Consider the following 24394-nt stretch of genomic DNA (forward strand, 5'->3'; position numbering starts at 1 on the left):
GTTCTCAGGTCTCTTAAGAGGCCTCCCTACGAACCATTGCGCCAGGCTTCTGATCGCCACCTTACCTGGAAGACGGTGTTCCTGCTAGCTCTGGCCTCGGCCAAGCGAATCAGTGAATTGCATGGTCTCTCCTACGACGTCGCCCATTCAAGGGGATGGGGGGAGGTAACGTTCGGCTTCGTCCCTGAGTTCGTTGCTAAGACTCAGAACCCGGGAGTGCAGGACCCTAGGTTCGACTCTTTCCAGGTCTCGAGTCTTCGTTCTGTAACAGATGACCCAGACCATCTCCTACTGTGCCCAGTCAGTAGTCTGAGGTTGTATCTCAAAAGAACAGCTGCAGCCCACCCCCAGGTGCTGAACTTGTTCGTCAGCACCGGGGAAACGAAGAGGAGGGTCACCAGAAATACCATCTCGGCCTGGATCCGCAAGGTTATCCACCTGGCCTTGAGTTCTGACCCTCCAACGTCGCGGCGCCCTAGGGCGCATGATGTCAGGAGCGTTGCTACGTCTCTGGCCTTCAAGAAGAACTTTTATGAATAGTACTTACCTGGCAGTTATATATATATAGCTGATATCTCTAAATCGGCAGAATTTTTCAAAACGAGGCAACCGCCTTGTGGTGGTTGGGAGGTAGGTGGTAACACCCGTCACAGGGGGGTCCAAGGAATCATTCCCATGTCCAAGACTTCAGTTCATCTCTGCCGGCTGGATCGAAAACATCGTCGGTCCACCATTGAGAGTTTTTCTAATCATTTTCCCTTCTTCGCTTTTTTGGACTTCGTTTGGTGAAGTACACTGATTTAGGGATTTGGCAATCGTGTTTTATTATTATTATTTACTTTGTTCATCATGAGTGATAACTTAATTTTCGTGTTTGTGCGAGTGATGTTTGCAAGGTGAGGTTACCGAAAGTGTCGGTTGATCCTCACAGTTTGTATGCAGAGGTTTTGTTTGTGCACTATATTTTAGGTGCAAAGTTTTTAATCCTGATGACGGAAATACGTTCCGGCAACTCTATGACGTCACAGTCGTGTGACGTAATCTTCATGTATGTCTTGCAAATTCTCTTTATTTGTTTTATGTAAAGAATGGGAGGAATTCCACTTATATAAGTTTTTTAACTTTTAATGTAAAATTTTAAAGAAATATTTGTCCATTTGGTATTCGTTCTTTAAATCATCGATCTAATTTCATAAATTAGATAGAACTAGCGTATGGTTAATTTTAAATATTAAACTTAGCCGGTGAATATATAATAGCTGACGTCTCGGACGGCTCGACAGAAACCCAAAAACTCGCGAGCGATCGCCGTGAAGGTTGCGGGTGTGCCCACCAGCGCCGACTATCGGCCAGATACCGCATATACTTGTAAACTGCTCCAGTTCTTCTCTGTCGGTCTTATCGACAAGTTGATTCCGCTTGCTGTTGACCTTGAGTTTTCGTCATTTTTGGTGAAGTACTTTATTTTGGTTGTTTTGAGCTTTCGCTGTGACGGGTGTTTTTCTCTTCAATTAAAACTCTTGAACCCTTTTTTGGCTAGTGTTTATTGTTGATGACTTTTCAATATTTAACTTAGCCGGTGATTATAATAGCTGCAACTCTGTTGCTCGACAGAAAAACTCTACGGAAAAATTCGCCAGCGATCGCTACACAGGTAGGGGGTGTACTCAACAGCGCCATCTGTCGTTCAGATACCCAGTACTCATTGTAAACAAAGAACTCAATTTTCTCTCTGTCGGGCTACCGGCAAGACCTACTAATTCGCTGTTGCTAACTGGATTTGTTTTCACAACTATTTGGTGAAGTACACTATTCTAGTTTTGAGCTTTCGCTATGCAGGTGTTTTATCTTCATCTTAAATCTTGAACTCGTTTTGGATAGATTTAATTATGGTGACAAAGAGAGTATGGACTTTCTTTCACTTTTAAATGGCCGACCCTTCCCTTAGACGGAAGTGTGTTTAGGCTTTTAGTAATTATCTTATCACGTTATAGATTTTCCTCTATATATTTTATATCTCTCCGCCTTTATTAGGCCTCTTCGATTAACTTTCCATTTTTTATAAACATATAAAAATAAATTTTAATGCTTTGTTTATATAGACCTTTCCTGAGAGTAGGCGGTCCTAACTTGGAAACCGAAGTTAATCAACGTTGAGCCCTTTATATCGTCTTTAGCTTTTAAAGAGCTAAGGATTTAAAACTTTTTAAATGTAATATTTTATGAAAGAATTTCTTTGATAGTCTTCGTACTGTTTTCAAAGATGAACTAACATTTAGTTTTTTATGCTACGCAGTTGTTGACGTTCAGGACGTTCAACATGCGCTCTATCGTTACGATAGAGAGAGAGTGTATCACGGTTTCACTTTGCAGTAAGAGTAAATCGATTCTGACGTTTTGTTCATTCTTTCTTAGCTTAAATGTTTTAAATTCTATTTTTAAGGAACTTTTTATTTGAAAAACCTTTCAGTTTTTTCCTTTAGTCAAATAACATGTTTTTTTTTTGACGATATATAATTGGGCTCTTCTCTTAGGTGCGAAATCAAGAGAGAAAGAGAGAGAGAGATAGAGACGGAGGGAGAGAGAGGAGAGAAAACGTTCCGTTCAAGCGGGTAACGTTGTTCTCGTGTTACTCACGTCCCTAGTCGCTGTACGGGGAGGAAGGATAAAACTTTTTTAGGTTTTTATTCTCGTCCCCAGGCTATGTGCGGTGAGAGATTGAAAACGTAGTTATATGAACTAGTGTTTAGTCTCTTTCCCAGCCACTGATTTTTTTTTTTTTATCTTAAAATATGTTTTCTGTTTTTTGCTGGTATTATGAGCTTGCATTATACGACTGATTTCGCAATTACTACCTTTTAATGAAGGGTAGAATTGCGTGTTTCAGGTAGAAATAAGTGCAAAACAGAAAATCGAAGTGATAAAGTGATATGCGCAAAGTGTTACAGTGTTGCGTCCGAGGCGCAAAGTGTTACAGTGTTGCGTCCGAGGGTTCGTCTGTTCGTGCCTGTCGTTCACCTAGTCCGGGACCTCTTACATGCTCCCAAGCCCAGGGGAGAAGTAATGTCAAACGACTTATGGGTTCGAGAGGCCTTGACCAATGAACAGACGTTTTCCCTCTATGGTATCGGGTGTATCTTACCAAGATCTCCCCTACCATAAGACGAGAGAGACGTTGTTTCTCCTCGCCATCCGTAGGCTTTTCGCATAAAAAACCTGTCACAAGGTTTCGGAGCCCTTAAGCGAAAGTCAGTCCTTTCAGGACAGGTCCAGCGTCCTGGTTACAACCATTAGGACAGCTCTGACCCTATGCAGTCAGCGGATAACTGCTCGCCGCCTAACAAAAGCGTAACACAGACTCCGAGAGTCTTTTTTTGTAGGCAAAGTGTTGCGGTCACAGACGTTACCCTCGTCTATTACCACAACCATTTCCGTTGATCCTTAAGGGGTTGTATGGCAAAACATGCAGTATATGCTTGCCTCCCTTATGGAAGACTATTCTGCCGATTAGTCCGTTGAGTCTAGCCGTTTATCTCATCGATATCCTGGCTTTCAGCCAACCTAACGTTCCTTTGTGCTTACTGTTGACGTTGGCGTAGCTTAGTCACGTCAGTCAGGTTGTTTAGAACCACACTCGATGCGGTCTCGTGTGGTTTTTCAGCCGCATTTGGACGTTAGGCCACTGGCTGATGCTCCTGTTGACGTTCAAGACGTTCACTAACAATCGGAGTTGACTTGTTTTGACGCTGTGCGTCAACCTCCGCATTCTAGAGTTGTTTTGACTGCTCAGTCTAGGCAGTCAAAGCAGTCTCGAGTGGACGCTGTGCGTCCTCACGCACCTGTTGTGGTTGACAGTTCAGTTGTTGACAGTTCACAGACTGTCAAGCAGTTACATGACGTTGCGTTCTGGTCCGCTACTAATGCACCAGTTAGAGACTCAGCTTTTATCGGACAAGGTTCCTGTAGATGAGGAAGTTGCTGTTCTCCCTCCTACTGATATTCCCTTGAGGACTCTGTCAGATGGAGAGGAGCCTAAAGCTGCTTAGCCTCCTATGGACTTTAATTAAATCATGATGATTTTTTTTAAGGATCTTCGTCCGGATCTTTTTGTAACTGCTGCTCCTCGTTCGCCTAAACGTCAGAGCTTACACTAGGCCTAGCTACTTCGAAGCCGTTGTTTTTAAGCTAGTGCTCTCTCGCTCTCCTAGAGAGCGTTACGTTGGCTAGGCGACTGGTTTTTCACCAGGAGGAGTTTGGGGGATACAGCCTTTGCTTTCCCTTCTTTTAAACTGGTTTATAGAGCGAGAGTCTGATATGACACGAGAGAAGTTCTCGGCTTGGGAGTTCATGCCTCTGCCCAGATAGACTTCTCAATTCTGGTAGACTCTCCCTGGCGCCTAGCCAGGAGACGCTCCAAGTTGTTTACAGGTCAACTTCACAGCTGTTGTCGAGCCTTTGAAGTTTTGCTGTACTATTATGTCACACATAACAAGGCTTTCAGGGATGGTAAACGGTTCCGCCTCAGTCGCTAACCCCGTCTGTTGCCACACCTGCTCCCGTAGACCCTAAATGGGCTTTGCTGCAAGACATGCAGTCCAAGCTTGCGTCCTTGATAGAGGACTTAAATGCGGAAAAGGTTGCTACCGAACCTTCTGGCCAACAACCTTCCAACCGGTCGGTTGTGCGCCCTGTTGACGCTGGGGTAACCTACTCGCGTCTGCCAGTTGAGGTGGTTCCTCCACCGATGCGACCCAGTGTGGGTTGCCAGCCGCACGTTGACGTTAAGCGACGCTCGGAGGTGGTTGTTGACGTTCAGGACGTTCAACAAACAGCAGAGGTGACTTGTTTTGACGCAGTGCGTCAACCTCAGCAACCCGGTAGGGTGTTGACTGCACAACCCAGACGGTCTAGACAGTCTCGGGTTGACGCTGTGCTTCCTCGCGCACCCATGGTTGTTGACAGTTCACAGACTGTGCAGCAGTTCCATGATATTGCGTCCGGCTCCGTCACGCATCCACCAGTGCGACCGGATTCAGCGAGCCAGACGTTGCCCACTCCGTTGCCGTTTCCTCATCAGTTTCGGATGAGGAACCCTCTGATGAGGACGTTGCTGAACAACAAGACGATCAGCCCCCAGCCCTGCTATCCATCCAGAAGATGCTGAAGAAGGAACGCTGCTCAGTCAGGTTGTGGATGAGTCTGGTAGGGACGCTGTCATCCGTGGATCAATTTGTGTCACTAGGAAGACTACACCTCCGTCCTCTTCAATACCATCTAGCTTTTCACTGGAAAAAGGACAAGACGCTAGAAGCGGTCTCGATCCCGGTTTCCGAAAAGATAAAGTCTTGTCTGACTTGGTGAAAGGACAATATCAACCTAAGAGAGGGTCTTCCCTTGGCTGTTCAGACTCCCAACCACGTTCTCTTCTCGGACGCATCGGACGTAGGCTGGGGTGCGACATTAGACGGTCGGGCCCGGGAATATGGAACTCGAGTCAAAGGACAATGCATTTCAACTGCAAGGAGCTACTGGCAGTACGTCTGGCCTGGAAAAGCTTCAGGTCTCTCCTTCAAGGCAAAGTGGTGGAGGTGAACTCGGACAACACCACGGCTTTGGCGTACATCTCCAAGCAAGGAGGGACCTACTCTCTGACGTTGTACGAGATCGCAAGGGACCTCCTCACCTGGTCAAAAGGTCTAAACATATCACTAGTAACGAGGTTCATCCAAGGCAACTTGAATGTCATGGCAGATTGTCTCAGTCGGAAGGGACAAATAATTCCAACAGAATGGACCCTCCACAAGGATGTATGCAAGAGACTTTGGGCCACCTGGGGCCAGCCAACCATAGATCTCTTCGCAACCTCGATGACCAAGAGGCTCCCAATATTTTGCTCACCAATCCCGGACCCAGCAGCAGTTCATATAGATGCCTTTCTCCTAGATTGGTCACATCTAGATCTATATGCATTCCCTCCGTTCAAGATTGTCAACAAGGTACTGCAGAAGTTCGCCTCTCACGAAGGGACAAGGTTGACGCTAGTTGCTCCCCTCTGGCCCGCGAGAGAATGGTTCACCGAGGTACTTCGATGGCTAGTAAACGTTCCCAGAACACTTCCCCTAAGGGTGGACCTTCTACGTCAGCCACACGTAAAGAAGGTACACCAAGGCCTCCACGCTCTTCGTCTGACTGCCTTCAGACTATCGAAAGACTCTCGAGAGCTAGAGGCTTTTCGAAGGAGGCAGCCAGAGCGATTGCTAGAGCAAGGAGAACATCCACCCTTAGAGTCTGCCAATCGAAGTGGGAAATCTTCCGAAACTGGTGCAAGTCAGTATCCGTATCCTCGACCAGTACCTCTGTAACTCAAATAGCTGACTTCCTCTTATATCTGAGGAAAGAACGATCTCTTTCAGCTCCCACTATCAAGGGTTACAGAAGCATGTTGGCATCAGTCTTCCGTCACAGAGGGTTAGATCTTTCCAACAATAAAGATCTACAGGACCTCCTTAAGTCTTTTGAGACCACGAAGGAGCGTCGTTTGGTTACACCTGGTTGGAATTTAGACGTGGTACTAAGATTCCTTATGTCAGACAGGTTCGAGCCGCTACAATCAGCCTCCCTGAAAGATCTCACCTTAAAGACTCTTTTCCTGGTATGTTTAGCCACAGCTAAAAGAGTCAGTGAGATTCATGCCTTCAGCAAGAACATCGGATTCTCATCTGAAACGGCTACATGTTCTCTACAACTTGGTTTTCTAGCCAAAAACGAGCTGCCTTCTCGACCTTGGCCAAAATCGTTCGATATTCCAAGCTTATCATATGGTTGGAAATGAACTAGAAAGAGTCTTATGCCCTGTAAGAGCTCTTAAGTTCTATTTAAAACGAACTAAACCTTTACGAGGCCCGTCTGAAGCTTTATGGTGTTCAGTTAAGAAACCATCTTTGCCTATGTCAAAGAATGCTTTATCCTATTTTATCAGACTGTTAATACGAGAAGCTCATTCCCATCTGAATGAGGAAGACCAAGCTTTGCTGAAGGTAAGGACACACGAAGTTAGAGCTGTCGCAACTTCCGTGGCCTATAAACAAAATAGATCTCTGCGAAGTATAATCGACGCAACCTATTGGAGAAGCAAGTCAGTGTTCGCGTCTTTTTATCTTAAGGATGTCCAGTCTCTTTACGAGAACTGCTACACTCTGGGACCATTCGTAGCAGCGAGTGCAGTAGTGGGTGAGGGCTCAACCACTACAATTCCCTAATTCCATAACCTTTTTAATCTTTCTCTTGAAATGTTTTTATTGTTGTTTTTGGGTTGTCCGGAAGGCTAAGAAGCCTTTCGCATCCTAGTTGATTTGGCGGGTGGTCAAAGTCATTTCTTGAGAAGCGCCTAGATTAGAGGTTTTGATGAGGTCCTGTTGTATGGGTTGCAACCCTTGATACTTCAGCTCCTAGGGGTCGCTCAGCATCCTAAGAGGATCGCGAGGCTCCGTAAGGAAGACGTACTTAAAAAGGCAGAGTAATTGTTCAAGTCGACTTCAGACATGCATCATACTTTGAGTTCCACCCAAAATCTCCTCAACCTTATGGCTTTCGGGTGAAACGATTATTAAATAGTCTGGATTTAATTAGAAATAAGGTACTTCCATTCAAGGTATCACCAACGCCTCCATGGAAGTTACCAGAGATATCTTTTTGTAAATATTTTATTGGAGATAAGAAGAATATGTCAGACCTAGAAGCCAGGTCTCTTTTTAATGAACATGTTAGAGAACATAGAGGATCAACTTTTATCTATACTGATGGCTCCAAATCTGATGCTGGCGTTGGATTTGGAGTACATAGTAATGGTTTTAATTGTAGAGGTGCACTTCCTCTGACTGCTTCCATATTTACTGCCGAACTGTATGGCATATTAACCGCTATTGAGAAAATAGCGTTGGAGAAGGAGGGTAATTTTACAATTTTTAGTGATGCAAGGAGTGTCCTTCAAGCTATGGAAGTTTTTAATTCTAATAACCCTCTAGTTTTAAAGATTTTAGAATGGCTTTTCATTATTGGACGGAGAGGTATAACAGTTCAATTTTGTTGGGTTCCAGCACATGTAGGTGTGTCCGGGAATGAGAAGGCAGATTCACTGGCTAAGGAGGCTGCATCAGAGTTGCTGCCAAGAAGGTATCCCATTCCCTGTGATGATTTCCTACCTGACATCAAGAAATTGGTTTGCAATAAATGGCAACAGCAATGGGATAGTCAAGATGGCAATAAAATGCGAGAGATAACAAATGACATATCTCCTTGGAGGTATAATATGATGCCCCGAAAATGGGAGACGTCTCTTTGTCGTCTCCGTATTGGTCACACTCGGTTGACACACGAGTTTTTGCTGAAGGGCCAACACCAACCGTATTGTGATGACTGTGTAGTACCTCTAACAGTAAGGCATTTGTTGACCGAATGCCCCAATTATAACAACTTGCGGAATAGATATTTGTTTGAGGCTCGAGGTGAGGGTGGCAGGTTCATCCTTGCCAAGATTCTTGGAAATGATGTGTCCTACCATGCAAGTGGCATTTTTAGATTTATTTCAGAAGCAGGTCTTCTGAAAAATATTTAACTTTTATTACATTCAACTTTTATGATTTTAATTGAATACTCTTTTATTTTTTATTTTATTTTATCTTTTATTTTTGTATACATAAATTAAATGTTACCGGCGTCAATGACCTCAGATGTCAGGATGCCTGAAAACTTTAAATCAATCAATCCTTACCAGGTACCTATTTATTTTTAGTTATTTTGATAACTTCTAAAATGAAATAAAAATTCTTAGCTCATATGATGTAAACATATTTTGCTGGTCTCTACCCACCGCCCTGGGTGTGAATCAGCTATTATAATCACCGGCTAAGTTAAATATTGAAAAATGTTATTTTGATAATAAAATAAATTTTTGAATATACTTACCCGGTGATTATAAATTAAAGGACCCTCCCTTCCTCCCCAATAGAGACACAGTGGACCGAGGAGAAAATTGAGTTCTTTGTTTACAATGAGTACTGGGTATCTGAACGACAGATGGCGCTGTTGAGTACACCCCCTACCTGTGTAGCGATCGCTGGCAAATTTTTCCGTAGAGTTTTTCTGTCGAGCAACAGAGTTGCAGCTATTATAATCACCGGGTAAGTATATTCAAAAATTTATTTTATTATCAAAACATTTTGGATTTGTTTTGGATTTTTTTCTGATTGTTCAATATGGCTGACCCTTCTCCTATCCCTGGACCTAAATTTCGCAAATGTAATGCTAGGGATTGTAACAAACGTCTTCCCAAGGCCTCTCTCGACCCACATACCGTTTGTTCTAATTGCCGGGGTAAAACCTGTCAATTAGGAGATCGGTGTGATGAGTGCGTGGTCTTGTCGGAATTCGACTGGCTTAAATTTGATAAATATTATCGTAAGCTGGAGAGAGATAGGGTGAGGAGAAGCTCCTCTAGGTCATTGGAATTTTCCTCCTCCCATGCCCCTGAACCTAATCCTTCCCCTGTAGTTGTTGTTCCTGAACCCTCTACTAGCACTCATGAACCGTCCATGCGGGATATGTTTCTTGCGATTCAAGCTTTAGGCGAGAAAGTTGAATCCTTAGCTTCGGACCGTAACCAACTCATGTCAGATGTGAAGTTATTAAAGTGTCAGAGTGGCAAATCAGAAAATCGTAGTGACAAAGTGATAAGTGCGCAAAGTGTTTTTAGTGTTGCGACCGAGGGTTCGTCTGTTCGTGCTTGTCGCTCCCCTAGTCCGAGACCTCTTTCAGGCTCCCCTGCACCAGGGAGAAGTAATGTCGTAGGACTTAAGGGGACGAGAGGCTTTAACCAACGTACAGACGTTCCCTCTTGGGTATCGGGAGTTTCTCGTCAAGATCGCCCTTACCATAAGACGAGCGAGGCTGTGTTCTCCTCGTCATCCGAAGGCTTTTCGCAAAAGAAACCTTGGAGCAAGGTTTCTAGACCCTTGAAGCGGAAGTCAGTCCCTTCAGGACAGGTCCAGCGTCCTGGCTGTAGCCATTGGGACAGCTCTGACCCTGTGTAGTCGTCGGAAGACTGTTCGCCTATTAAACGTAAGCGTAACACGGGCTCCGAGAGTCTCGGTAAAGGCAATGTTTTGCCGACACAGACATTACCGTCGTCTCGGCCCGTCCCGACTCCCGTTGATCCTAAATGGGTTGTCCTGCAGGATATGCAGACTAAGCTTGCCTCCCTTATGGAGGAGTATCGCGTTGAGCAGGTTCACGATGATCCTTCGCTTTTGCCTCGCCGTTACGCTGATCGAGACTCTGGCCGTCAGCCGCCCAAACGAGCTTTTACTCGTCCTTTTGACGTTAGCACTTTGAAACGTGATGTCAGTAGTTTGTCACGTCAGTCACGTGACATGGATCCTCGCTCGCTGCAGTCCCGTGTTGACTTTCAGCCGCTGCCGCAGCCTCGTGTTGACGTTCAGCCGCTGCCGCAGTCTCGTGTTGACGTTCAGGACGTTCGCCAACCAGCTCAGTTGCCTCGACTTGACGTTGAGCGTCAAGCACCGCAGTCAAAGGTTGTTTTGACTGCTCAGTCTAGGCAGTCAATGCAGTTCCGACGTGACGTCGAGCGTCCATCAACTCCTGTTGTTGTTGTTGGTCAGTCACAAGGTTTTCAGTCCTTTCAGCAGCGGCATGACGTCGCTTCCTCGACTGCTACTGCTGCTCCTTTGCTTGTGGACATTGCCTGTCAAGCATTGCCGCCGCGGCAGGTCTCTCCTTTTCATGAGACTCGACAATTGTCGGACGAGGTTCCTTCAGATGAGGAAGTTGCTGATCCTCTGCCTACTGATATTCCTTTGGGCAGTTTGTCAGACGGAGAAGAGCCTAAAGCTGTTCAGCCCTCTATGGACTTTAAGAAAATCATGTTGATTTTTAAGGATCTTTTTCCAGACCATTTTGTACCTTCTGCTCCTCGTTCGCCTCCGTCAGAGTTTGCGCTAGGCCTAGCTGCTTCGAAGCCTTCGTTTACTAAGCTAGTGCTCTCTCGCTCTTCTAAGAGGGCTTTACGTTTGCTAGGCGACTGGTTGATCACCAGGAGGAGTTTGGGGAAGACTGCCTTTGCTTTCCCTCCTTTTAAACTGGCTTCTAGAGCGAGCGTCTGGTATGACACGGGAGAAGTTCTCGGCTTGGGAGTTCCTGCCTCTGCCCAGGAGACTTCTCAAGCCTTGTAGACTCTCCCCGTCGCCTGGCCATGAGACGCTCTAAAGTTTATTGGTCCTCCTCGGACCTTGACCATCTCCTTAAAGGGGTTTACAGGGCCTTCGAAGTTTTTAACTTCTTAGATTAGTCGCTAGGAGCCTTAAGCAGGAAGATCTCGTCGGCCGACCAGGATGTTTCCGTGCTTATTATGTCCTGCATGGACAAAGCCATCCGTGATGGCTCCAATGAGCTCGCCGCTACCTTTACGGCAGGAGTCCTGAAGAAGAGGGAGACTCTTTGCTCGTTCGTTTCGGCAGGAGTAACTCCCTGTCAAAGGTCGGAGCTCCTCTTTGCCCCTTTGTCATCTGCCTTGTTTCCTCAGCAGTTGATCAAGGATGTTGCTGCTTCGCTGGTGCAGAAGGATACCCACGACCTGATGGCTACGTCTGCTCGTAAGGGTGCTCCTTCATCGTCTTATGTCGTAAGACCCAAGATCGATACCCCAGCGACGAGGTTTATCCCGCCCTTTCGTGGCAGAGCCCCCAGTAGGGGAGGCGCTCGTGCCGACAGTAAGAGAGGCAAGAGGAGAGGATCCAAGTCCTCCCGTGGCAGAGTCTGACTGCCCACGTCCTCAGACAGCGGTAGGGGCCAGACTGAACAACTTCTGGCAGGCCTGGGAGAAGAGGGGTGCAGACCGAGAGTCTGTGTTGTTGCTCAAGGAGGGGTACAAAATACCTTTTGTACGCAGACCTCCTCTAGTAACAGTTCCTTTAGACCTCTCTCCCAGGTATCGAGAGGAGTCAAGGAGACAAGCTCTACATCAGCAGGTTTCTCAGTTGCTAGAGAAGGGAGCGGTGGTGAAAGTCTCGGACCTTCAATCACCGGGATTTTACAACCGTCTCTTCCTAGTCCCAAAGCATACAGGAGGTTGGAGGCCAGTGCTGGACGTCAGTGCGCTCAACGTTTTTGTTGTAAAAACAAAATTTACGATGGAGACCACGAAGTCCGTCCTAGCAGCGGTCAGAGAGGGAGACTGGATGGTCTCTCTCGACCTGCAGGATGCGTACTTCCACATTCCTATACACCCGGATTCTCAACCGTATCTGAGGTTTGTTTATAGGAATGTGGTGTACCAGTTCCGAGCACTGTGCTTCAGACTCAGCCCTGCTCCTCTCGTGTTTACGAGGCTCATGAGGAATGTGGCAAAATTCCTTCATTTATCGGGAATTCGAGCCTCCCTGTACCTGGACGACTGGCTTCTCAGAGCGTCGTCCCGTCATCGCTGTCTGCAGGACCTTCAATGGACGTTAGCTCTTGCAAAGGAGTTGGGACTGTTGGTGAACTTAGAAAAGACTCAACTGAATCCCTCCCAGACGATTCTCTATTTGGGGATGGAGATTCGCAGTCTAGTTTTTCGGGCTTTTCCGTCTGCCACCAGGATAGAGCAAGCCCTGCTCAAAGTCCGCCTCGCTGAAAAAAGACCATTGCTCAGTGAGAAGTTGGATGAGCCTCCTAGGGACTCTGTCATCCCTGGAACAATTTATCTCACTAGGGAGACTTCACCTTCGCCCTCTCCAGTTCCATCTAGACTCCCATTGGAACAAGGGCAAGACTTTGGAAGCTGTGTCAATCCCGATCTCCGAGCCAGTAAAAACGTGCCTGAGCTGGTGGGACAGCAACATAAGTCTGCGAGAGGGTCTGTCCCTGGCGGTCAAGAACCCAAACCACGTGTTGTTCTCAGACGCGTCTGATTTGGGTTGGGGAGCGACTCTGGACGGTCTGGAATGTTCGGGTCTTTGGACGTCGGATCAGAAGAGCATGCACATCAACTGCAAGGAGCTGTTGGCGGTTCACTTGGCCTTGACGAGTTTCGAGAGTCTTCTACGAAACAAAGTGGTAGAAGTCAATTCGGACAACACCACAGCCTTGGCGTACATCTCCAAGCAAGGAGGCACTCACTCCCACACACTTCGTCATCGCAAGGGACCTCCTCATCTGGTCAAGAGATCGAGGCATCTCACTGTTGACAAGATTCATCCAGGGGGACTTGAACGTCTTGGCGGACTGTCTCAGTCGGAGAGGTCAGGTGATCCCCACAGAATGGACCCTCCACAAGGACGTGTGCAAGAGTCTTTGGATGACTTGGGGCCAACCCACCATAGACCTCTTTGCCACCTCGTTGACCAAAAGGATCCCGACCTATTGCTCTCCAGTCCCAGATCCAGAGGCGGCCCACATAGATGCTTTCCTGCTGGACTGGTCTCACCTGGACGCGTACGCATTCCCGCCGTTCAAGATCATCAACAAGGTACTGCAGAAGTTCGCCTCTCACGAAGGGACAAGGTTGACGTTGGTTGCTCCCCTCTGGCCCGCGAGAGAGTGGTTCACAGAGGTACTTCAATGGCTGGTAGACGTTCCAAGGAGTCTGCCTTTAAGGATGGATCTCTTACGACAGCCCCTCGTAAGGAGTCTTCATCAAAGCCTCCCCGCGCTTCGTCTGACTGCCTTCAGACTATCGAAAGACTCTCAAGAGCTCGAGGCTTTTCGAAGGAGGCAGCCAGAGCGATTGCGAGAGCTAGGAGAGCATCTACCATCAAGGTCTACCAGTCGAAGTGGGAAGTCTTTAGGGACTGGTGCAAGTCATCATCCATTTCCTCTTCCAGTACCTCTGTAGCCCAAATTGCAGACTTTCTCCTGCATCTGAGAAATGTTCGCTCCCTCTCTGCTCCCACTATTAAGGGCTACAGGAGCATGTTGGCTTCTGTGTTCAGACATAGAGGCTTAGATCTGTCCAATAATAAAGATCTCCAAGATCTTCTTAAGTCCTTCGAGACCTCTAAGGAGCGTCGTATGGCAACTCCTGGGTGGAACTTAGACGTGGTCCTAAGGTTCCTAATGTCCGACAGGTTTGAGCCATTACATTCAGCCTCCCTGAAGGATCTCACCCTCAAGACGCTTTCTTTGGTGTGCTTGGCTTCGGCTAAAAGGGTCAGTGAGATCCATGCCTTTAGTAAAAACATCGGCTTTTCTACAGATAAAGCCACATGTTCGCTTCAGCTTGGTTTCTTGGCCAAAAATGAACTGCCTTCTCGTCCTTGGCCTAAATCTCTTGATATACCTTGCCTATCAGAGATCGTAGGCAACGAGGTTGAAAGAGTACTGTGCCCAGTTAGAGCGCTTAAGTTTTATTTAGCTCGTACCAGATCTTTACGAGGTGGATCTGAGGCCTTATGGTGCTCCGTTAAGAAGCCCTCATTGCCTATGTCTAAAAATGCTTTATCGTATTTTATTAGATTTTTAATCCGAGAGGCTCATTCTCACTTAAGTGAACAAGATCGTTGTTTACTTAAGGTCAAGACGCACGAAGTAAGAGCGATAGCAACTTCCGTGGCTTTTAAGCAAAACAGATCTCTGCGAAGTATTATGGACGCGACCTTTTGGAGGAGCAAGTCGGTGTTCGCTTCATTTTACTTAAAAGACGTCCAGACTCTTTATGAGGACTGCTACACACTGGGTCCATTCGTTGCAGCGAGTGCAGTAGTGGGTGAGGGTTCTACCACTACATTCCCTTAATCCCAATATCCTTTTAATCTTCTCTTGAAATGTTTTTAATCTTGTCTTGGGTTGTACGGAAGGCTGAGAAGCCTTTCGCATCCTTTTTGATTTGGCGGGTGGTCAAATGTCGTTTCTTGAGAGCGCCCAGATTAAGGGTTTTGATGAGGTCCTGTTGTGTGGGTGGTCGCCCTGGATATAACAGCTCCTGGGAGTCTTTCAGCATCCTGAGAGGATGGCTGGGCTTCGTGAGGAAAGCGGACTAATAAGGCAGAGTAATCGTCAGAGTCAGCTTCCTTACCAGGTACCTATATTTAATTGGGTTTTGTTATGATATAATTGTCAAAAACTCTAAGCATATACGCCTTTATTGTATTAATACTGGTCTCTACCCACCACCATGGGTGTGAATCAGCTATTATATATTCACCGGCTAAGTTTAATATTTAAAAATTATATTTTGATTATAAAATAAATTTTTGAATATACTTACCCGGTGAATATATAAATTAAAGGCCCTCCCTTCCTCCCTGATAGAGACCCAGCGGAATGAGAAGAACTGGAGCTGTTTACAAGTATATGCGGTATCTGGCCGATAGTCGGCACTGGTGGGCACACCCGCAACCTTCATAGCGATCGCTCGCGAGTTTTTGGGTTTCTGTCGAGCCGTCCGAGACGTCAGCTATTATATATTCACTGGGTAAGTATATTCAAAAATTTATTTTATAATCAAAATATCATTTTACGCTGTTACTCGTTACTATCGGTGCAGTCCCAACATGCCTTGGTAGCGTTCTTTTCGATATGGGAATTAAAGTGTTGGCTATTATACTCCAACAACAACGATATGGGAATTCTAGTTTTAGTAGTATTTTCATTTATATGTTCCTATTGTTTACATTTATATATATATATAGATTTGTTATTGCTATATCTGTTCTTTTTATCATTACAACTCGCTTGTTTTTGAAAACCCTTTGAATTAATTGTGGATTACATTTGTTTTCCCTTTTTCTGTTCATTTTAATCTTTAACGTATAACTTTCCCAGCGTTTGTATGTAACTACCGGGTAGGTTTTTATGACATTTAATTTTACCGGTGGTTATATGTAACTACCGGGTGAGTGTGTTCAACATCTATTTTTAATCTCAACTCTTGCCCGGTGGTTATTTCTTTTTGTGACCGCCGGGTAAGTATGTTTGAAAGTTTATTTTATTATGGAAATGTCAGTTTAATATTTTATAAAAATATTTTGTTACAGTTTATATAGCAAGTACTAGAGACGATTTTGCTTTCTCATTCAAGCCCGTGGCAGAAGAATAAGTTCTCTCACAACGGGCAGGACTAATTATGGTCTTTTGTGTAAGAGTTTAATAGTGCAAGTTTCAGTGCTAAATTAGGCATTGGATTCTTTCAGCACAGTGGACGTCCTTTTCCTAGCCTTAGACCTCTTCCAAGCTCCCCGGCCCATGGGAGAAGGAACGTCGATCGGCGAAAGGAAACGAGAGGCGTTAGCTCACGAGCAAACGCCCTTGCCATGGGAAAGCAAAGAGCGTTGAACGTTAAGTTGTTCCGTAACCGAAATACAAACCACGCTATTTACAGAGGGTTTACCTTTTAGCGCAGCTGAAATGGCGAGCCATTAGAATTTAACGAGGGTGTATTACGCCCGCGCTAGTTAGCGGGGGGGTAGGGGAGTGGTAGCTAGCTACCCCCCCCCCCCCCCCTCACACACAGATGAATGCTCACTTTCACTTTTGACTCGAACTGTGACAGACGTCTCTGTCTTGGTCCTCTCTTGGCAGCCATTGTTTGTTTTGTCTTTACTTAATCGCTTACTTTTCCTTTACTCAATATATATGTAAACATGTTTTCATGTTTGTATATATATTTGAGTATAGAAATCAGTAAGTTTCCTTTTCAGAGTTGTGTGTGTAGTGTACGATATCTACGTGGAGTCCTCGGCAGTTAGGCCACCACGGCGTAATTTTATGGGTGGCGATCGAGTTTGACTTATGTCTTTCTCTCTCTCTCTCTCTTGAGGTCGTTCACCCTTTTACTACGTGTTACTACGCCCTTGTAGCTTCCTTTCCGCGTGGGACGGTTGCTACGCCGTACGTTTGTCTCAATTAGTTTATGAATCTAATTGTAGTTTTTTTTTTTTTAAATTACATAATTACATAGTTACATAATTATAATTGTTATAATTCTGTTTTGGTTACAGCTCTCCTTCCGTGAGTGTAAGTGGTTGTGAGGGCACGTGCCTGTTGTGTAATTCTTGTTTCCTTTCCCTCGGGATTCCTCTTCGGAGCCTTCCCGGGGGAATGAATGTGTACTAATGTTATTTGTTTTATTTTTTTACAGTTACCGATCTAGTTTGTTTTTGTAATATGGCAACGGTGTGAGCTGTCTTGTTGAGTCCTGGGGATTCGGCTGTTGCTGCCTCCCCCCTTGTATTTTCGTCAGGGGCGTGTCTCCTTCTACTGGAAGTACTCCCGTGACGACGGACAGCTCTCCAGTTCATTTTAGAACTCTCAGGAGGCTTGCCTCCTTGGGCGGGTAACTTTCCTTCCGAGGGAAGTTTTTCCTGTCCAGGCTTGAGTTTTTCCCCTTTTGGGGGGTTCTTCTCTTGCCTTTTTTTCGTGCGACTATGCTCTTGGTGCTGAGCGATCACACCTGCAGTTTCGCTCAAGGGGCTGGGCAACTGCAGGAGCTCCTCTTCGGAGGATTGCTCCTTTTAGGTCACTGGCTAACCAGTCTCTTCTACGAAGTGTTTCTCTTTCGTTCGCGAGAGAGTACACTCATAGAGACTCCTCTTCGGAGGATTCTTCTGTTGCTGTTGCTCTCCCTCGCCGTAAGGCCCACCGTCCGCCTCGTCGTAAGGGCCTCTCATCTCCCTATAAGGGTGCTAGAGGCGCCTTTTTGAATCTCCGTTTGCAGCCTACAACTCCTTTTTCTTGATCTTCCGCCTTGGTGCAGATGGACAGCAGTCTGATCTCGTCTTCCGACGGGCAACGGTCTTCCCGATGGACAACGGTCTTCCCGACGGACAACGGTCTTCCGACGGACATCAGTCTCCCGGCGGACAGACAACGGTCTTCCGACGGACATCAGTCTCCCGGCGGACAGACAACGGTCTTCCGACGGACATCAGTCTCCCGGCGGACAACGATCCCTTCGGGGCAAAGGGTTGCCTCCCACGGGGGTTCTTCCCTTGCGTGTCAGGGTTCCCCTGCGTGCCCTTCTGCTGTGTTCTCTCCTGCTCCTGCTCAGTGTTAGCGCACAGGCGCTCTCCTGCTCATCAGCGCTCTCTTGCTCGTCAGCGATTATCAGCTCGCCAGCGATCATCAGCTCTCCAGCGATCACCTGTCTCTCAGCGATCTCCGGATCGCCCGCGTGTGTTACAGCCGGCAAGCCAACGTTCTCCAACACTTCTGAAGGAACATGGTTCGCCAGCTACTAGCTCACCTGCGCATGCTGCTCACCATCGCGCGATCGCCTACCTGCGGATGCTGCTCGCCATCGCGCGACCCTCAACTGCGGATGCTGCTCGCCATCGCGCGACCGCCCACCTGCGGATGCTGCTCGCCATCGCGCGACCGCCCACCTGCGGATGCTGATCGCCATCGCGCGACCGCCCACCTGCGGATGCTGATCGCCATCGCGCGACCGCCCACCTGCGGATGCTGATCGCCATCGCGCGACTGCCCACCTGCGCATGCTGATCGCCATCGCGCGACCCTGCGCATGCTGATCGCCATCGCGCGACCCTGCGCATGCTGATCGCCATCGCGCGACCCTGCGCATGCTGATCTCCATCGCGCGACACTGCGCATGCTGATCACCATCGCGCGACCCTGCGCATGCTGATCAGCATCGCGCGACCCTGCGCATGCTGATCACCATCGCGCGACCCTGCGCATGCTGATCACCATCGCGCGACCCTGCGCATGCTGATCACCATCGCACGATCGCCTACCTGCGGATGCTGCTCGCCATCGCGCGACCCTCAACTGCGGATGCTGCTCGCCATCGCGCGATCGCCCACCTGCGGATGCTGCTCGCAATCGCGCGACCGCCCACCTGCGCATGCTGATCGCCATTGCGCGACCCTGGCATGCTGATCACCATCGCGCGACCCTGCGCATGCTGATCACCATCGCGCGATCGGCCACCTGCGCATGCTGCTCGCGATTGTTCACCTTCGCATGCTGCTCGCTATCGCACGATCGCTCACCTGCGCATGCTGCTCGCCATCGCGTCGGCATGCCACAACGAGCCATCGCCAACCTGCGCGTTAGCGCTCACCAGCTCACCACCGATCGCCTGTTGATCCATATCGCCAGCGGTCTTCCTCGCCCACGCGGCAGCGCGTTTCCTCGCCATCGCGCTAACGCTTGCGTTCGCCGCCTCGGACTCGCGCTCATTCACCTGCCCACCCTCGCGACCGCTCGCTTGCGCGCCCGCGCGATCATTCGCCTGCGCGCCTGCACGTCTACGCTCATGCCCGTCCGCGCCCATGCTCTCCAATGTTCGCCCACGCGCGAACCAACGGTTTTCCATCGCGCGGACGGACGGTGTTCCGTCGCGCGAACCGACGGTGTTCCGTCGCGCGAACCGACGGTGTTCCGTTGCTCGAACCTACAGTGTTTCTTCGCACAAACGTCGGCTTATTTCTTGCAGTATCCATTGCTCGTCTATGGGTTATCGCTCGCCGACCATCAGCTCTCGCCCTTCCTACCACGCTCGCCCTCCTTCTGCGCTCCTTCGCTCACCTTCGTTTGCGTTCCTGCGTTACCGCGCATGGGCGCTTCCACCTTCGCCCACGCGCAAATCTTTGAATTACCGTCGCGCGAGCTCCAGGGCGATTGCGACCACGATTCCCAATGGGGTTTTCGCAGCATGGCCAGCCTGGCGAGTTCTTCTGGAGCGTATTTCCAGAACACGGCCTCACCCCGTAAACGCAGAGCATGGCACTTGCAAGAATAGGAGAAACTTCAGGGAGATCTGAGCAACACTCCTCTTTCCAGAACCTGGGTTAGCCCTTCCCCATCATTCCCTGGAAGGATTTTTGGCGGGGGGGCTTTCCGTTCGAGATTTCTCCATCGGACAAGGGGTGACTGCTTACCCCTTCCTCTGGGAGCTTACCAGGTCCTTTCCCTCCTCGGTTACGGTCCGAGGTTTGGTTCAAGGAAGCTACAGGAAGATCATGGGTACTTTCCTCCTCTCGAGCTCAGGCACCTTGGCCTTTCGTCGTTAAGTATCTAACTTGCGGACAAGCTCGATGTTGTACCATCTGGACGCGCTGACTAAGGGCTTCCTTCGGGTGTCTCATCTGTGGAGGTCGACGACCTCAGACACCCTTCCATCCTTGAGAAGAGTTTGTTTGTGCCCAAGGACAGAGGCTTAGACAGCGGCTGTGCGGAGGAAATCGACTTCCGTTTTCACTCCAAGGCGCTTTCTTCCAGACTCTGCAGGGCTCCAGCGCCCTTTTCTTTCAACCATGTCGGCCTAAGTTATCGGCTACGACAACTGGGACAAGGTGTCCAATTGCAGTTTCCTCCTGTCAGGAACAGATGGCACGGGAGGCTCCCCCGGGGGGGCATAGTCCTAAAAGGAGCGGCAGAGTTCACGAACTCTAGGATTGTAGTTTTTTCGCTGGGAGGATGCTTAAGGTTACTCATCCGAATGACAGCTTCCCGATGCCCATTCCCGCACAATCTCTGTGATCAGCCAAGGATATCGCGCCTGCCGTCTCTGTCAGCGAATTCAGTGTCTCTGAACCTCTATGCCATAGCGTCAGCAAGAGTTGCCCGGTTGGGCAGAATGATCCATACCTTAGGCGAAGGTCTTCCTTAGGATCATCAACGGCTTCACCCCGGCCTCTTCAGTCGATCCTTTCTTGTAAGGAAGGATCTGAGAGGGGATGTCCGTAGTCGACCTCTCAGCCCTGATCAAGTTTGTCGAACAAACTTCGGCCAGCGTAGACCAGCAGAATCGATCAGACTGGTAATGAGGCGACAGGACTCCTTAAACCCTGGATCGTAAGGACGGGTACTTTCAGTTTCCATTCCATCCATCTTCCAGGGAGCTCGTCAAATTCAGCCTAGACTGCAAGTATTCCTGCTTATGATGCAGTGTGGCTATCCCGCCGTGGCATAGCAGGTTTGTTTCCCCAGAGAACTCTCCCTGCCTTCCTCTTGGCCGCTCAGGTGCAGGCTTCCGCCTCCTCTGCTGTTTGGAGGGCTGGTCAACTCCGGTAGGCTCGGGTTCGACCTTCTTCAGCGCCGGGACAAGCTTCCGGATGCTTACCATGAGTGTGGGCTCATGGTATTTTGCTTGGAGCCTTCTCTTCCTCTGCCTCAACATCTGGAGTATCTGGCCATGATATTGAGTCAACGGCCTTACCACGTTGGAAACCCCACTTCTCGTCCGTCCAGCGAGGTTAAGCAACGTTGGTTCTGGTCGGTACTTGGATGGGTGACCACCTGGGGACGCCAGATTCTGTTACCACATCCTCCGAGCCTTCCTTTCAGTTGACTGTGGCAAGACTGAGGAGAGTCGCAGTACCTGTTCTCAGTCAAGCAGAGCTTTCAGCCCTACCTTGAAACGTTTCCTAGTTCTCCTTTCCTCATTGACCCGTCTATAGTCCGAACGGTCGCCTCAGGATAAGTTCCATGTGGGGCGGTCCAAGTTCCGGTGGCTTCAGGCAATGTTTAACCGGACTTCCTGGCCCCTATGGGACCAGCGGAACTATTAGACCTGCAATGTGTGTTGACCTATGGAGCCTCTTGATGGTAGTGGATATTCTCGTCCTTTCCCCACATTCTTGATGCTGTTCTCGGACTCGTCAAAGGAAAGGGGGGGGGGGCATGTTCCGGTCCAGGCCTATGGTCAAGACCTGAAGGATACCTCTCCATCATTCAGGCAGGCTTAGGGGCCTTAGTCTGGCCCCTCTACAGATCCTACAGCTCCTGCCGAGTCGCCCCGTGCGCGTCGACTTCATGATTCTGGCGTATTCTAACCAGCAGGGGACGCATTTTCACACCTTCACATCTTGCAGTAGAGATACCGGGATGATTGAGATTCTCTCAATACCACCATCGGCTCTCATTCCAGGCAGGGGAATGTTCTCTCCGACTATCCGAGCAGAGCCTTGTAGAGAGAGTGTACCTGGGGGTCTTTGACCTTGGGTAACCAGCAAGTACTGGTCTGGGGGACCTGATCGCGACAGCTTGGAACCTCAAGCTTCCGCTGTTCTTCCCCCCCAGTCTCAGACCCCGAGACTCTGGCAAGATGCATTCCGGTAATGGTGGGACAACTTCGACGCCTGCGTCTTCCCTCCTTTTTGTCTGTGGACAGTGGGTCTCAACAAGACCAGGTTGTCTGTCAACCTTTCAATGGGAGAGCTCCACTGGGACTTTGCGCAGAACGGTTTCTGGACCCTCTGCTTCCCCTGACGGAACTCCTGGGAGAGCTTCTCCCACGGCGCAGACTACTCAAGCAACCACACTGCGACATCTCTCCCGAACCGGGGCGTCGCTTCGGCTTCATGCCTGGAGACACTACGCCTCCTCCTCTAGAAGAGACAACCCGCTACAGTCGCGGTACGGAGGTCGCGTCATCTGCGATAGTCATCCACAGGGGTCTTCCAGGCAAAGTGAAAAGTCTAAGGTGGTTGGGTCCGTGGGAGATATACCTCTTCCCTTGAGGCCTCTTCTCCAGCAATAACGATCTTATTGCCTTTCGGCGGGAGGAAACTCCTTTCCGCTCTCGGCAATGAAGCCTGTCGCTCAGCCTTTCCCTGACCTTCAGGCTTAAAGGAATAACTTTTTCCTACCCGCTGGATCTATCCTCGCTCATGCGAAGCTACGATCGTCCCTGCCCTAGTCGGAGGAAGACCTCCAACTTGGAGCATGGCTTGGACTTTTAGTCCTTTAAGAGATCTTCTCAAGACCCTTTACGACAGGCCTCGGATTGTATTCCGCCTTGGGTCTCCTGCTCACTCTGGCCACGGCCAGTGTGTAAGCAATCTTCTTGGTCTCTTACGACTCCCCCCTTTCTAAGGAAAAGGGGAAGGCAACATTCAGGTTCGCTCCTGAGTTGTTGGCTAGACTCAGAATCTGGGGGTCCCGGCCCTTCGGTCCAATTCCTTCAAGATTTCGAGTCTCCATTCTGTGTCTGATGTCCCAAGACCTTCTCTTTCTTGCCAGTAAAGGAATCGAGAGGTTAGCGCTGGGAACAGCTGCAGTTTGTCCTAAGTTGCAGCCGATTTGGGAGCACAAGGAGGACACGGGGGAGAGTCACCAGTATACCTCTTCAGCCCGGACTCAAGGACATTCATCTCGACCTGTCTCCAGACCCTCCCCCGTCACGTCGCCCTACAGCATGATGTTGGATACATCGCAACGTCCCTCGCCTTCGAGTAATACTACTCTGTGACGCAGGTGCTACAAGCTGGAGTCTGGAAGCGTCTAATGACCTTCGCAGCCCGCTTCCTGCAGGGCGTGACCCACAGGAGTCTCGATACGTTTTCTATCGCTCTGTGGTGGCTACACAACAGCTGGTCTAACCTCAGGCTCCTTTTTGGACAGGTAGCAGAAGGTTGAGGGCATTGTTATCAGGTTTTAGCCTGCATGAACGAAAGAAGTATGTCTGGCTCTTATTTCTTTCTTCATCATCCCCTCTACGAGGAAGCAGCATCCTGGTCTCTGCATAGCTGACCTCGAACCTCTGCAGGTAAACCATGCTTCCTTGTGTTCCGAGTATTGAGTCAATACTGTCGCGTCCCCCATACCCTGACGAGGTGGTATTGGGAACGTCCTAACCCAGAGTTCCTTCTGGAACTCCAGGTCAACTGCCTAGGACGGGTCACACTTCTTCCTTCACACACAAGCTTACGTAGGCCACATGGTTCCTTGCGGAGCAAGGAACTTGTGAGGTGCAGGGACTCCTTTTCTCGAGTGCGACTCACTCGGATTCTGAGTCCCCGGGTAAAGCCAAAGCCAGTATGGCTGGGGACTTTCCACCCTACCTAAGGGGTAAGTCACCCTCTGTAAATAGCGTGGTTTGTATTTCGGTTACGGAACAAATGACAAATTCGAAGATAATTTGTATTTTTCCTAACCATACAAACCTTAGCTATTTACACATATTTGCCCGCCAGCCCTGTCCCCCAAGACAAGTCCTACCTCTAAGTGAAAGTGAGCATTCATCTGTGTGTGAGGGGGGGAGGGGTAGCTAGCTACCACTCCCCTACCCCCCCGCTAACTAGCGCGGGGGTAATACACCCTCGTTAAATTCTAATGGCTCGCCATTTCAGCTGCGCTAAAAGGTAAACCCTCTGTAAATAGCTAAGGTTTGTATGGTTAGGAAAAATACAAATTATCTTCGAATTTGTCATATTCTTACACTGCGTTTAGAGTTTTGCATTGCATCACTTTTGATTTTAATGGCAATTCTTTAAGCATAGATATTCGCTGATAATATCAATGCTTACAAACCATCATTGACTCGGTTTTTGTCCCAGAGCGCCAGTCGGCCTTATGAACCCTCTGGTCGGAACCGAACGCGCCGAGCGGCATAATGAGTATCATTTTGCCTTACGCTCGGCGCTAAGTCTTTCAA

General features: G+C 48.6%; 1 protein-coding gene across 6 annotated transcripts in view; it reads left to right on the top strand.

Annotated features, from left to right (window-relative positions):
• Positions 1–24394, top strand: part of LOC137634686 (protein abrupt-like) — a 310294-nt gene that overhangs the window by 18465 nt on the left and 267435 nt on the right. The window lies entirely within an intron of this gene.

This window comes from Palaemon carinicauda, chromosome 45, assembly GCF_036898095.1.
Source record: "Palaemon carinicauda isolate YSFRI2023 chromosome 45, ASM3689809v2, whole genome shotgun sequence".
NCBI lineage: Eukaryota > Metazoa > Arthropoda > Malacostraca > Decapoda > Palaemonidae > Palaemon > Palaemon carinicauda.